A 14,678-nucleotide genomic window follows, 5' to 3' on the forward strand; every position below is an offset into this window, starting at 1 on the left:
CAAAGCTATGCCTGGTCCCTGCAAGCGGGCAGCCCGGGCTGCTGGAAGAGTAAATCCCATAGCACCCCCTGGGCAAAATGCAGGCTAAAGCCATGTCTGAAGACACATTCGATGCTGAAAGCACCTTAAATTACCTTGTGATACCTGGGCTTTTTTACCTAGGCCTCCTACGTAGCTTATCATAGCTAAACATAGTTTGCTGTCTGCCCTTCTTTGGCATGTTTATCTGGTGACCTCGTAAAAAAATGTGCTTTTTCCCTGAATTGGAGCTGACAGCCCCAGTGCCCCCTTCCCGATAGCTCGCAGCTCAGGTTGCCAAGTGCCGTAGATATGATTTAAAGCTCTGGATGTGTGAAGAAGGGCTTTTATTCCTGCGGCGAATGCGGTATTCCTGATGTTGCTTCCCCCTAAAGTATCAGCTCCTTGGCTTGAATGACCAGGAAGTTTCTGTAATATCAAAAGCAAACAAGAACTGTGAGATACGAGCAGAGTAAAACCTTTGGTAAACTTAGTAGTTAAAATGTGAAAGGTAATCAGACTTAAACCTGCCCTATCGTTCTGATAGGCTATCTGGGGGGGGTTGCAGCGTTCAGGTGGATAGGGACAAGCCCAGCAGCTAAATTGGTTTTTTTCCTTGTTTTTGTTTTGTTTTGTTTTGTTTTTTGCTGTGACGCTCAGATTACACAATTTAGCGAAGCTTTTATTTTTGAAGAATTGCAGCGCAGCAAAGCGAGAAAGCACTTCTCCAGTAACCGCTTCAGTTTCAGATGTATTCATCTAAAAAAGGTGTGGTATTTGTAGCAGAGGGGGAGCTAGCTTCACTGAGCTGGCCTTGCTTCCTCAAAGCCCAGAGAGGAGGGGAAGATAAAGACTCGGTTCAATAGGAAGGTTATATTAAACCTTGGAAGAGCGCTGTAGTCTCTTTATCGCGCCGAGCCGTATGCAAAACAATTACCATGTGCTTACACGTCGAGCATCTGTGGGATTTTGGGGCCGTGCCATCTCCGCAGGTTGTGAGGGGTTAAAAGTATTAATGACTCAGAAGGGAGAAGGCTTCCAAGTTCTCGGGTGAGGGAAGGACGCAGTCTGGGGCTGCGATCTGCGGCTGGAAAACCGTGCAGGCTGCCCTGCATGCCCGAGGCAGCACGCCCTGGGAGCACTGCGCCACCAGGACCAGCGGTGGTCATCCCACGAGCTGCTGGAGTGCCTTAAAACATCAGGCTACTCCATGGCAATGTGCTGATGTGTGTGGGTTTTGGAGGGAGATGGGTGTTTTCCCGGGGGAAAGCAAAAGAGACACCTATCCAGGCTTTTCTTTTGAGGGCAAGGAGGTACGGGAGATGCTCCTGGGTCCAGATGATGCGACCAGCCCTCATCAAGCTCCTGCTCTCCCTGTCAAACAACTGAAAGCTCCCGAGAATTGGGATTTTTCACTTTATCTGGATGCTTGGCAGAGTTTGTAAAGGCCCTTCAGGGGTGACTTTGGCTCCCGGTTCAGAGGGTTCGTTGCTTTGTTTCGGGGGTTTCACCGTTCGCTGCTGCTTGTAGTCCTGTAAAAATCATAATGAGGTCCTGATCCTGTGCCTATTGAATCCTAAGCAAAAAAGCCCCCATTGATTTCCAAGGGAGCAGGCTGGAGCCCTGAACAGATCGTGGTGGGAGCGACTGTTTAGCATAAGCGGGGATTGTTCACAAAGTTTTCTAATGACCCAAACATTTTAACAAGCAGAGGAAACTTTAGGGAGGTGGGGAGGTGCCTGCCTCTGCTGCTTCAGGGCCATCCCCAGACCTCCCGTCCCCCTGGGAACAAGCTGTCCCGGGACCTTCTTTTTCCATCTCACTTTTGGCCAGCAGCTGCCTTTGCACAGAGCCATTGCAGGTTTTTATGCCCCCTATCCAGCCTGGATGCAAATTGGTGGCATCTGAGCGACCAAAACTGCCAGAACCCCTCTGCATGGTGCTCTGGGGCGTCACTGTGGTGTCCCCACCAAGAGTTGGCGTGATGTGGGTTACAGCAGCAGCACTCGGCGAGGAACCACCATAGTACAGCACAGAAACCCTGGAGGAGCTTCCCCAGCACTTTGCAGGCATGGAAAAATGGTTTTCTCAGAGAACTGCGTTGTATTTTTTTCCTATTCCCTGCTTTCATGTGCAAGACTCAAATGCAAGAAATTCCCTCCCAGCAAAATATTTCAGCAGCTTATTAGGAGACTGTAGGTCTTGAAGTAAACAGTGATTTGATTTTTTTTTTTCCCTCCTAAATTTTTTAACTTCTCTGTATAGATCCCCAGGGTGAGCGTTTTATTTGTGGCCGATAGCAGGGTCTGTGCAAGATTAGCACGCTGGTTCCCCGAGATGTGCTCGGGGTATCGGAGCTAAAAAAGAGGGGGGGGGGGAACATTTGCAGTGGGAAGATTAGGGAGTTTGGAGTGTGCACTGACAACTAGCATGTGCAACCAAAGATAAATCCTCCATAAGCCAATCTTTAATTAAAAGAATGATCGGAATTAAACATAGCGTTATCTCTGCTGATCTGTATCACGTGGAGCCCGCACGAATAAAGCATTTTTGGGGAGGGAGAAGAGAAAAACACCAGATTTTAATCTTCTTTTGGTAGCCGATATGTCTGCCTTTTGAAAGGGCATATTTCTCCCTGTCTTGGAGTACCCAGGCTTGTTGACAGTAAACAACTGTCACTTGGCAGTTTATGAAAGAGAAGGAATGTTTAAGAAAACATGTCCAGTTTAAATAGTTATGTTAATAGCTGGGGATTCGTGCAGAAGTAGGGGGGGCAGTAAATGGAGGTGCATAAATTAGCTGGTATTTCCTGCGCAAGGCACGAATGAATGCAGTTGGAACAGGGGGGAACACTTGCAAAATAAAATAAAAAGTATATTCATTTTACAGCCAGCGTGTTACGCACGCTCCTGCAGCTTTACATGAAAGAGTTTTTTTGTTGTTGTTTTTTCAGGGAAAACTCAGAGAGCCTCTTTCTTGCAGTGTGTGGTGGGTTGGGTGCCTGGTGAGCGGGCAGCCCAGAGCTCCCCCTGCCCATCGTGCCCCTCGTCCTTGCCTCTCCTTTCCAGGGCTGGGGGAAGAGGAGCCTCAGCCTCCCAGTCCGCAAACTGATAAATTGCAGAAAGGAAGGCAAAAAAAGTAAGAAAGAGCAGATGGTGTCCTCTCTGCATCCTTTCCTGAAATTGCTACAAATCCATCAGCCACCTTCTTCTGCATTAAGCACTTGCAAATGTAGTGAGTGATGGCCGAGCGTGAAGCGTTCCTTCCCCGTGAGCCCAAAGGCATCAGTGTCAAAAGCGTAATGAGTGAGTGCCTGGTGTCAAGCACTCAAGAACTGTAATTAAGCATAAAAATAAGTTTCAGGCTTTCCAGCCTCCTGATTTCCCTGCCTAGGGAGCAAGAGTATAAAATGCTATTTGGGCATGCTGATGTTTGCTTTGGAGATCCCCAGTAAAACCATGTTCTTGTCCTCACACAGCTGCATCCCCAGCTCCCAGCCCAGCCGAAATACCATATAAATACAGTAAATACCATAGAATTTCAGTGTAGATACTACGTTACAAATCCTAGATCTTTCATTCAGCCTTGGGTATCTCAGAGAGAGGTGCCTTGACCGTGGCACCTTCTCTTGCCATCATTTCTTCTACCCCTTGTTAGAGGAGAGCAAGAGGCTCCAGCAAATGGGAGCCCCCAGAGTGTGGGCGAAAGGGTCGTATCTCAGTTTCTTTTGGCCAGTGGTTCAATTAGTGTTGCTGTCATTTAGACATAGAGGCAAAGGAAACCCAAATCTGAAGCATCCTGCCCCAGAAATGCTTTGGGATCTGCCCCTGGTTTAACCACCTGCTTGCAGCCCAGACAAAAAAAAAAAAAAAAAAAAAAAGGAAAACCAGTCCTCACACGCATTTGTTGAGTTGTACAGGGACTCCAAACTGTGTGATATTTAGTGGAGAAATGAGATTTCTCCCTCATTGCTGGCAGCGGGGGATTTGAGAAAGCAGTGGGCATCTTCCTTGGGATGTATTCATGGAGGGAGAGGAACCACACAGGCAGCTGGGGGGCACAGCAGGGTTCCCCTGTACCCTTCTCTCCATTGGTGCAGGAAAAAGGGACAGCTTTGTCCCTGCTGCTCCAACTTCTTTGGTGGGTTGCAGCCCTGCAAACTGGTCTGCCAGCCTGATTCTGGTTATCACAACCCCACACACAACGCAAATGCTTCCTGCTAGGAGTCCTCTGGATAAGGTAATCGTGTCAGTGGAATGTGCTAGTCCTGGCAGAAGGCGCCTGAAGCCTTCTCAGGTGCTTTCAAAATATGCGTAAACGTTTGAAGTGGAGGTTTTCGTCCCCTCCGCCCCCCTGCTCCCAGTGCATAGCAAATGAGGCACGGACAAGCAGTGCAGTCTTTGCAGGAATGGCACCCACTGCTGCTTGAGCCTGACTGGTTTTGGGGTGAGGAGGAGCTGTAGGAGCAGCACGCAGTGTCTTGGGGCTGGGAGGAAGAGGAGAAGATGATGAATTAAATGCCAGTCCTCCTAGAGGGAGTAGAGGGGCCAGAGCCCAGGTTTTGGGTCACTTGTGGGTCTGAACTGTTCAATGGTCTCACTGCTATAAGCAACTCTCACTCTTTGTACGGATACATACATCTTCGTGAAGAAATAGGTATAAATATGTGGGGAGGGTCCGACTTCATGTCTTGGCTTGTGTTGCTGGGTTGTGGTAGTTCATCCACCCATCCCACCCAAGGGAGCCCCACTGGAGCTTGCCATCAGTGCCTGACTTTCAGACAAATCCAGCCCGTGTGTGGCCACTGGCCTCAGATTTATGTCCCACGGTGTCTGTCTGCAGAAGAGAAATGGCTCTTTGCTTCCTCCTTCCTCTTTCCCATTGCAATGACCAACCCTGCTGTCGCAATGGCATCTGTTGCACAGGGATGTCTGGGAGCTCTCTTGCAGAAAGAAGAGATTTTAGACATGTTTTTTTTGGGGGGAAGGAAGGGAAAAGCTGAGAAGCTCAGACCACAGAGGATGGGGCAGGTGCCTGAGAGAGCCTGTGGAAGGTCCCAGGCTCCTGCAGGCAGGACCAGCTGTGTCCTGCTGCAGGACGCTCTGCAGAGAGTGCCTTTCCTTATGGATGCATTAAAATAGCTGCACGTGGAGCTGTCTAACCTGCTGCTGGCATTTCTGGAGCCTACCGTGGTTCAGTTCCTAGCGGATGATTATTTGGGAGCATTAAAGCAGTTTGTAGGGAGTGGGAACTGAGACACGCATGACTTCCTTGAACTCTCTCTTAATTTATTACGTGCAGTCAGAAACCCGCTGTAATAGATACGGTTGCACGAGACCATTAAAAGGTCCGTGCTGCTGAACCCGATGCCCTGCTGTTGCTGCTGGAAATGATAAAACGCCGCGTTCGGGTAGGATGGTATGCGGCGCTCCGTGTGTGTGCGCCTAGGCATGTATGCTGGTAAGTCCTGCTAATTTAGGGATTGTTTTCCAAGTCTGTTTTCTATAACTCCATAGACTTAATACAAATAAAGAGCTGACCAAGTTTCCTGTGAGAAGCCCAGAACAAACGCTAGCATGGGATTTGAATGCAGAAAGGTGAAAACACAAAATGTATACAGAAACAGCAAGTCAAACAAGCTGAAAAAATACTGTAAGGTTGATTTAACAGAGCAGTGAACTCCAAGCTGTCTAATCCCTTCAGCAGCCTTCTTTAAAGAGGAGAAATAAAAGAATTCTCTACAACTGCTTTTCTTTTGCCATCTCTCAAAACTCTTTCTCGTAACGCTGAAGGGTAAGCGTTGAGTTTAGCAGAAGGGCAAAGTGTTGCAACTTTAGTGAGATGTGCTTTCTAACTAATAAAATCTTGGTTTGTCATTCGCGACTTTAGATTACAACGGCTCAGCCTTCACGAAAAGGAGATTAGACTTCTGCAATTTGGGTACCTGGCACCTCCATCTCGCTTGAGGCATTGAAATAACAGGCTTGGTTTTGAAAGATGCTGAGCCAGGTCAGGCTCTGCATTTAAAGCACTTAAGCACTCTTAAAATCTGGCTATTCATTTTGATGCCTAGATATGGATTTCTGGGCTTAATCACTGACCTTTGCATTTCAAATGTTTGGCCTTTGTTTTCTTTGCTAAGAATGCAGACAGAGTGGCCCCCAAATTATTTTTTTTTCCTTTTACACAGCTGAAAACAGCGAGCAGAGAGGCCTTGAAGTTCTGTGTCTTTTTACTGAGAAATAGGGATTTTTGAAAAATGCCATTTTATGTAACTCAAGGGAAGCTTGCAAAGAGGGGAATATTTACTTATTTTCATTCATTGTAAACATGATCAGTAATATATCTAAAACCCACAATCAGTTGAAAAAAAAAAAAAAAAGAAACTACCCTAAACCTTTGCCCTCTCTTAATTCGTGTGTACCAGAGGGTTTTTTTTTTTTTTCAGATGTGCTTTTTCCCCCCCTGAAATAGAGGCAATTGATAGGCTCATAAACAAATACCAAACATTAAGCCCTAATCTCCATATAGAGGGGCCTGACCCTTTTTATGGAGAGAGAGGGTAGAGGGAGGAAACAGGGCCAGGAGTTTGAGGTTTAATGCTTATTAAAGTTTTAGTGGGTGGGAAAATGCAATCAATAAATTTTGTTTAATGCCTTGAAACTGGTGTTGGTTTTCACTAGCTACGCTGGAGAGTAGTTTTCATTTTGAAACTAGGACACTCGTAGTTGGAATGACAATTAATGTGGAGTGAATATGGTCCCAGTTGGAAGCCGGGTTTTGAATAGCATGAAAACTCCCCCCACCTCCCATCGCTGGCTCCAGAGTATGGTCGCTTCCGTTTTTAATTAGCGGGCCAGGCAAAATTTAGCTCATTGTGCCTTTCTGCTCTTTTGGCCCAGTGGCTAGCTTGGATTTCTCCATCTTGCTGTCATGAGGCTGTTCTTTTTATTTTTTGTCAGTTTTGGTGCAGGGAAGAAGGGGGGCTCCAGGATACTTAGGATTAAAGTCATTGTTCTGGGGTATTTACAGCCAGCTGCCTGCATTAAATGAAGATTAGAGGAGCGCACATGAGAAGTGCAAGGGAAACGCAGAGGTGCTGGGATTTGGTGGCTGCATAGCTGTGAACCGAAGGGGAAAGGTTGGGGCCTTATGGCAAATTTTTTCTAGCACCATGTGATCTCAAAACCCACTTCAGGAAGGCATCACAGGCACCCGTCTGGACCAGCCTGGGAATTGTATTCCCACTATTCTGGGTCTGCATCTCATAGAAACTTCCTCTGAGGTGAACCTCAACTGTTGGGCCTGGTGACTACGTATCGTTTAAAAAAAATGTCTGCAAGGGCACTGAAAAGGTGCTGCATGTTCTGCTAGCATGCACCAGATAGCTGAAAACCTGCCCTGAGGTCGAGAACTCTCAACGTGATGAGTTTTTGAAGGATTTTAGGAAGGACATGAGTGTAGAGGAGGACCCAGCCGAGTGGCCTGGTCCAGGAAGGCCAGCATGGTGTGCTGATGCCTGAAGAGCTTGGGTTTGCTCAGGACCTCTCTGTGCTGGGTTTTGTGCATTTTGGCATGGTTCTGGGACCCAGTCCTCCTTCAGTGGAGGCTGGGGATGAGCTTTGCTCAGGCCTTTAGGAAGCTGGGAAGCCTCAGTCTAGGCCTCAGTTTCTGTAACTGCCTCCACTGGTTTCATCCAGTTGTGGTTGTCATTTACACACTACAGTGATGATTTTTTTTTAATTTCCTTGGGCATGAGGAGCACAAATATAAAACCTCAACCATTTTGTGACAGGATCGGCCTATTGAGACCAAGCTAGGACACTGGTGCTACTCTGTGCAGCCAGTGATTTTGGCCTCACTTCTCCCAAACCAGCTTGTCACTCTATGGATCTGAAAGTTGGGGCTGAGTTGGCCACCACTCCTGAGGCAACAGGAGGCAGACACCAAACGGAGAACCCATGGTTGTGCTTCCCCTAGGATCAGCCCATCAAGCGTCCCATTCCTCTACCATGTGTAGGAAGAGGTCCAAGTTGACCGTGTTTGGCCACCATGGTTGGGTGAGGTGGGCTGGGTATGACTGTGTGTGGGCTGCTGAGAGCTCGTTGCTGGCCTCCTCTTGAGTAAAGCAGGTCCAACACGAAGCCTTTGGCACCTGGGAGAACAGGAACCATCTGTGTGGGCATCCTTGAGGTGCTTCAGCACAATCAAAGAGCTCCCACGGGATGCCCGGGGACATCAGCATCCCCACTCCCCATCTTCAGGAACCACTGATGTTGAAGCGGAGGACATTTCATTAGGTTTTCTTTACTTCAGAAAAAAAAAAAAAAAAGCACAGAACTGTGAGACAGATATGGATGGTAGCTGCTTTTTGTTCTTCTTCTTTTTTTTTTTTTTTTTTTTTTCATTAGAGGAACAAATGAAAATCTGGCCAAACTTTAAGGAAAATACCCATCAGTGTCTGTTCCTTTAAGCCAGCAAACTCCCAGCTGAAGGCTGTCCTTGGGACAGGCACTCTGCTCTCAGCAGCAACCAAAGCTTTGTGTTCCTGGGGTTTTGCATTCCCATTTTTCCTGGGTGTAGCCAGGAGACCCCTTTGATTTGTTCTCCTTTTTTTTTTTTTTTTACTCCTTAGGGCTTTCCAAGTGCCACAGGGAAATCCTCCCAGCCAAAGTGTTTTTGTAACTATTTTAGCTTTGTGACGATTTATTTCTTCTTCTAACTCTCAGCATCTGAATTGGGTGATTTGAGAAAACAGTCCATTAAAAGGAGGATACTGTAGAGTCCTGATGAATCCTGTTTTCTACTTGGCCGGTGGAACAGAAAGCTAATTGCCAGTAGTAAATCCATTCAAAGGAGGGCTGGAGGGAGGGAGAAAAGCTAATATTCCTTCTTGAATGCCATTTAATCTCTGAAACCTTTCATGCAGATGTAAATTAGGATTTGCACAACAGAGTCAACAGTTGCTCCGTAGATAAGGCAGATTTGCAACATCTGCTTTTCCATTTGAGAAGCCCTTCCAAAGTCGCTGTTGGGGATAGCCAAGCTAAACACTAGAGAGTTTTTTTTCCCATAATCTCTTGTTTATGAAAAAAATGCATATGACTTGCGAATTAAACCTGGTTATCATTCTGGAGATTCTCTAGGAAGAAAGTTTGCTTTCCTCCTAATACACAAATCTAAAAATAAATAAATAAATAAATAAAATAAATCCCTGGGTGGTAGTAGAACATAGCACACTTGTTAAGGCTGTCTGGTAGCAGTCACACAGGCACTGCAGTGGTAATACTGTATAAACAGTTTACCTTTCTTTATTATTAGGAAAGCTATTTTAAGCTTTTCCAGAACCCCCCCCCCACACACACACACCCAGGAGCAAAGACAGCAGGTGAAAGATAAAGCAGCCCCTTGAAATGGCTGAAGCAAACTGTTTTCAGGCATCATTTCCTAAAGGCAAATATCTAAGTAACAGGTTAGGCTTCTACAGAAGTGACCGAGTCATTTTGCTTACAGAAGTGAACAGGGTTTGGGGTTTTGCAGAGGTGTGAACACTCAGGAGCCTTGTTGAGTGGAGGAGATAACTTGGCTGTGCCTCACTGCTGGATATGATGTTGTTTCAGCCACGCATCCCTTGGGGATGTGCTCACTGGTGCCCCTTCTGCCCAGGTTGGTGGGGCTGTGGCAGGGAAGGGATGCTGCACTGACACCGTCACACATGCTGCAGAAAAAGGCGAAGCTTTACCTTGCATAAAACGTTGCCAAAAATAATAATATATTATTAAATATAAATATATAACAATTGATATATACTGCGGTGCTGTAAGGGTGACCAGAGATGGGCTCACTTTCCTACCGCTCCACCAATCTTTTCTGCCCTTATGAGGCAGGGATGGGGTGAGCAGGCAGCCCCACCATCTTATCATGCCCCCGCTCCTTGTTGCTCCCTGTGGTCTCACTGGGAGGACTAGTCTTTGGGGGCTGCTTGGTGGCAGGTTTGGGGCTTTTTGGGTGGGTTTCAATGTTCCCTGGGGCCTGTGTGCCGCTCTGGGAAGGGGGTGGCACATCCTGGTTTGGGAACATTGCAGGATGCTGGCACGGGGTTTGGCACAGTGGCTGCTTGTCACTGCTTGCCAGCCCTCCTGGCTGCCCTTATAAATGATGGCACATCCCAAAGGAACAACATGCAGCCAGAAAAGAGAGGTTTATTCCCATTTTCATCCATGGGGCTTGCTCTTTCCATGACAGAAGCCCCTGAGGGGAGGACATACATATATTGGGGGACACAGCGTAGCTAGCAAGCTGGAGCCCTCTGTTCAGAGGGATCAGGCTGATGAAACTTCATACTAGGACTTACTGGGTTGCAGCCGGAGGAAACTGGGCTCAACACAGCTGGCTTCTTGCCGTGGTGCAGACTGGCCAGCCTGCATGGAGGGAAAGGGAAAAACATGCTGTAGGTTTTGGGAAAAAAGAAAAAATAAAGGATTCTTTGCTCAGATTTTACTGTGGGACAGTTGAAAGCAGAAAGTGCTTTATTTTATTCCTGCATTTTTCCATCAGACAGCTGGGGGGGGGATAATAATACCATGGCCTCCAGTAACAGCACAGGACAGTTTAGTAGAGACCGGGACTGACCCCACAAGGAGGAGACAGCAGTGGTCTGAGCCTGGGGATAACCGGTGTCCTCTCTGGCACTGTGGCCTCTTTCATCCCAGCGATGCAGGGCATGGGGAGGTTTCTGTGTCCCTACAGCAGTGAGCCGTGGGCTCAGTGGCTGTAATGAGTTTTTCCTAGGAACAGGACACCAGTCTGTGCAGGAGAAAGCTCGGTGTGGTTGTTACCCCGTGGTCCTATAATATATCCTGTCACGGTGGATTTAGAGCAATAAAATACATAGAACGAGAAAAGAGTTTTGAATTAACCAACAGAGGGAAACGAGTGGAGTGCTGGTATCTTTCTGCTTATTAACACGGCAAATACGGCTTGAACAGAGGAAAATGCTTTCCACTTACACGTGAGCCACTGGAGCCGCTTCGTTGATGTCACCGCTGAGCTGTGAAACGATCACGGAAGAACCTCCCTGGGATTTTCAGGGCTCCGGATTGTTGTGAGGAATATTTGGCCTGAAGCCTGTCCAAAGTCCCGGGGCTATCCCACCCCACTGAGCATCCCCCAGGCACCATCGTCCTTCACTGTCCAGAGCAGCCGTGGTGCCTTGTGTCACAGCACCTGGAAATAGTCCCCAAAACCAGGGAGGGCACCAGCCAGGGTGCAGGTTGGCTTGAAGATTTTGGGGAGCGATAGGCAGTCCAGGAATATCAATCAGCCCAGGAGAAGTAAATCCCCATATATCCTCCTGCAGCTCTTGATAGCTGCCTGCGTTCAAACCCAAATAAAACACTTCCAGGCTCAGCCCGAAACAAGTATTGATGTCTAAGAGGAGCAGACATCTGATGGAAATACTGACACACTTAAGTACGCAGAGCTCTGAACCACACAGAAAGTGAATTATCGCTGGGATGAGCCAAGCAGCTACAGAGATGAAGTATCTTATCCTTATAAGTGAATCCACACAAAAGCATTTTGGTATAGCTGGGCCAGCTGCTTCTTGTTGTGGAAGGTGGTTGTGGAAGGTGCTTCCCAGCGAGTCACTCACTGCCTTTTTGCTCTGCTGAAAAGTCCAAAAATTGCCTCTTCCTCTGCAGCCTGCGTGCTACGGGCAGCAGCAGTAACGCTGCAAGTGCAGATCTTCCTCGGAAGTGTCTCTTGGTAATTCTCGACTCATTACAGCTTCAGCTAAACTAATAAATGGTTGAATTTGAATCATATCTTGGGAGCCCACAGCCTAAATTGCCTCCTTCTCACTACAAACCCATTAAAGCTGCAAACTCATTAAACCTGGCGCTGCTAGCAAGAGGCAGAGCAGCCTCCCATAGTCCTCACATGAGCTGATCCCGTCGTTCCTACCTGGGGAAGCCCGTGCTTACAGCTCTCTGCTGCGGGGTTTGAAAAGATGCTCTTAAGGTTGGCTTAATCCCAGTAGGAGTTTGCTTTGGGAGGGTGGCGTGGGGGGACCTTCATAACCTGACTGGCAGCAGAAACGCTTTAGGTTCAAAGGGGATAGCTGTTTGCCAGCAGTGAGGATGGTTTTCTTAGGATGCAGGACTGATACTCGGGTGATGGGAGTTGTAACCCCATCTGAAGTCTGAAAGCTTCTTCCCAGCAGCGCTGCTTTGCAGCGGGACATTTTGTGAGTGCCTACGTCAGGTGCGTGTTCAGATGCAAGAAGCAACTGTGTTGGGAGAGCTCGGTGCCCATTCCCCCTGCCGGTTTCTTTATCAGCTAGCAGTGGGAGATGCAGTGTGAAGAAGGAAGACAAACCCTCCCCAGGTCCCCAGGAGGACTCAGCCTCTCTGTGTTAAACCCTGTACCAAGATGTGGTTGGAGATGTAGGTTTCTGCTCGCCAGCCTGATGGCCAGTTGAGAAATAATAACAGTAAAAGAACACTGTCCAAGATCCCAGTTAGGCAAAGGGCTCAGGCACTTCAGTGCACGTTGGAGTACTTTGTAGAGGTCCTCAGTTTAGGTCCTGTTTATTGTTTAGCCATGGGCATATAAATTGAAACTTGAAAAGCTGTTTAAAGAATCAAGATTGAAACCATCAGTAACGTTCTCCTTTTAAGTCACCACTCCTTCGAATTTCCAGATATTGCATGCAGTCGATGGGAATAAAGTCAGGAGGACTGAAGTGTGTATTTAACGGGCATCAGATATCTGCTGGAGACCAGCTGGGGGAGATTGAGGGCAGAGATGTCAAAATGAAGGTGTCAGGAACAAGAGATGAGGCTCCTTTCCACAGGAAGCTACGTTGTCACTTTGTCATTAACACGGGTTCATTATGGTTTTAAGAAAAGAATGACTTCCTTTTAAATGGTTGAATGGTACAGTTTGGTTTGGGCTTGTTCCTGTTTGATAGGTTTACGATACAAAAGCCAAAATATACAAGTCTTGATCATTTGGCAAACAGCTCAGGTAAAACTGTGTGTTTTGTATGGAGGAATGGTGCAGCTGCATGGGGTTTGTTTTCCAGTAGATTAAATTAGCAACAGCTTCCATCCGAGTCAATAAAGAAAGATCAGTAGCCAGCCGTGCAAGTGCAGAGCTGTATACAGGGCTTTTTTATCGGAAGCCAAAGTTGATACCAATGAAAAAGTCCAGAGAAGAGAGGCAAAACCCTGAAATGAACATTTAAAATAGAAAATTCCTGTTTACCTGGTGCTGAACATTTCTTTTTCTCAACCATATTTCCCCAAGGATCTCCCCCCAGCTGGGAAGAGACCGTGGGCAAGCACTTGGCATCATAGCAGGAATGATGGGGATGCTGGTACTCCTTCATCTTTCTCTTTTTACTAAAAGTGTATATTTCCAAGGGAAAATTTTCTCATTAAAAATAATATATATTAAAAAGAAACCCTTAACTGTATGAAGACCACAGCATTCTGGCCAAAACCAAAAATAATTGAGTTGGAATTGCTGCCAGGGAATTAGGGAAAGGTGCTTTGTGACCCCAATGTGTGTGGGCTTTGCCTACTGCGGGATCACAGAATGATACCTCCCATGAAATACTACATTTTTAGGCCCCTAGAATTCATCGATTTTACCATGTAAGACTATCAACTGAAGCATTTTTGTATATTTAAATTTCCACAAGTATGAAAACTTGCATGACAAGAGGAGAAAAGTAATATATTTTTATTGTATAATCTGTTCCAATTCTTTCACTTAATAGCAAAGAGCAAGTTGAAGACAGTGCCCCGTAAACAGGTGTGCTGAGCTGCTGAAATGGTGGTTTCACAGTTAAATTCTAATTATGCACGTGCTTGAGCTGCAGAATTAGGATCTCTATCCATATCTGATTACTATCAGAGGTAAAGTTGGGCCACCTGTGGGCTGCCTGGATTTAGATCATGGGAGTCGGTTCAGACTGGTCTGTTTTGCATTACTTCTTATTTGTTAATTGTGTAATCTTAGCACCAGAGAGTCTTCTCCGCAGATTAGGATCCTGTGCAATACATAGTGTACAAAACCAAGAAGACTTGTGTATGGTGGAGCACATCTCAGAGCTGGTAGAAGCCAGAAAGAAACAGATGGGGCATTGCAAAGTGAAATGTTGTTTAGCATAGACAAGGCAGGGAAACTGTGCTCATGCTGTTCATATAGGGGGGTTGAGGGCAGCTGGGGAGGGATGAGTCTTCTTTTTTAAGTGGTGTAAAAGAGGAAGAAATTATTACATGTCTAAAGTGAGTTTACATGTCACTGCAAAATGAGTCAGAGGACCATGAGACCAAGGAATCACACTTTTAGCATGTCTCGTGTTCCTTCTTGGAAAGACTTCTGAGTCTGAACCTTTCCTTTTGTTGTAACCCTAAAAAACTCCCCAGCCCACAGCAGGTTTCCCTGTCTTCACTGGTGTAACAGGCCTCTGCAGCTGGTAGGTGGACTGATCTGAGGAATTTCACCTTTCATGTGTGGTCTTTGGTTCTGCACACCTTCGTTGCACAGAGCAGAGGGCTAGTAAGTGGGAACATTTTAGCTATTCCAGTCTGTCTGCTGTCCAGCCTTCTTCCTTGTTTCCTTCAGCCTGCAGAGGCTGCCTTTGGGCC

At 46.8% G+C, this 14,678-nt stretch overlaps 1 protein-coding gene and 1 long non-coding RNA gene across 7 annotated transcripts in view; one reads left to right on the plus strand and one right to left on the minus strand.

Annotated features, from left to right (window-relative positions):
• Positions 1-14,678, plus strand: part of FGFR3 (fibroblast growth factor receptor 3) — a 53,110-nt gene that overhangs the window by 5,152 nt on the left and 33,280 nt on the right. The gene's annotated exons all lie outside the window — the stretch shown is intronic.
• LOC311436322 lies at positions 10,204-12,010 on the minus strand. Its single transcript, XR_014692758.1, has 2 exons — positions 11,028-12,010; positions 10,204-10,439 (listed from the first exon to the last, which is right to left on the minus strand). It is a non-coding gene; the product is annotated as an uncharacterized lncRNA (long non-coding RNA).

The sequence above is a fragment of the Aythya ferina genome, assembly GCF_964211825.1.
Source record: "Aythya ferina genome assembly, chromosome: 4".
Taxonomy (NCBI): Eukaryota; Metazoa; Chordata; class Aves; order Anseriformes; family Anatidae; genus Aythya; species Aythya ferina.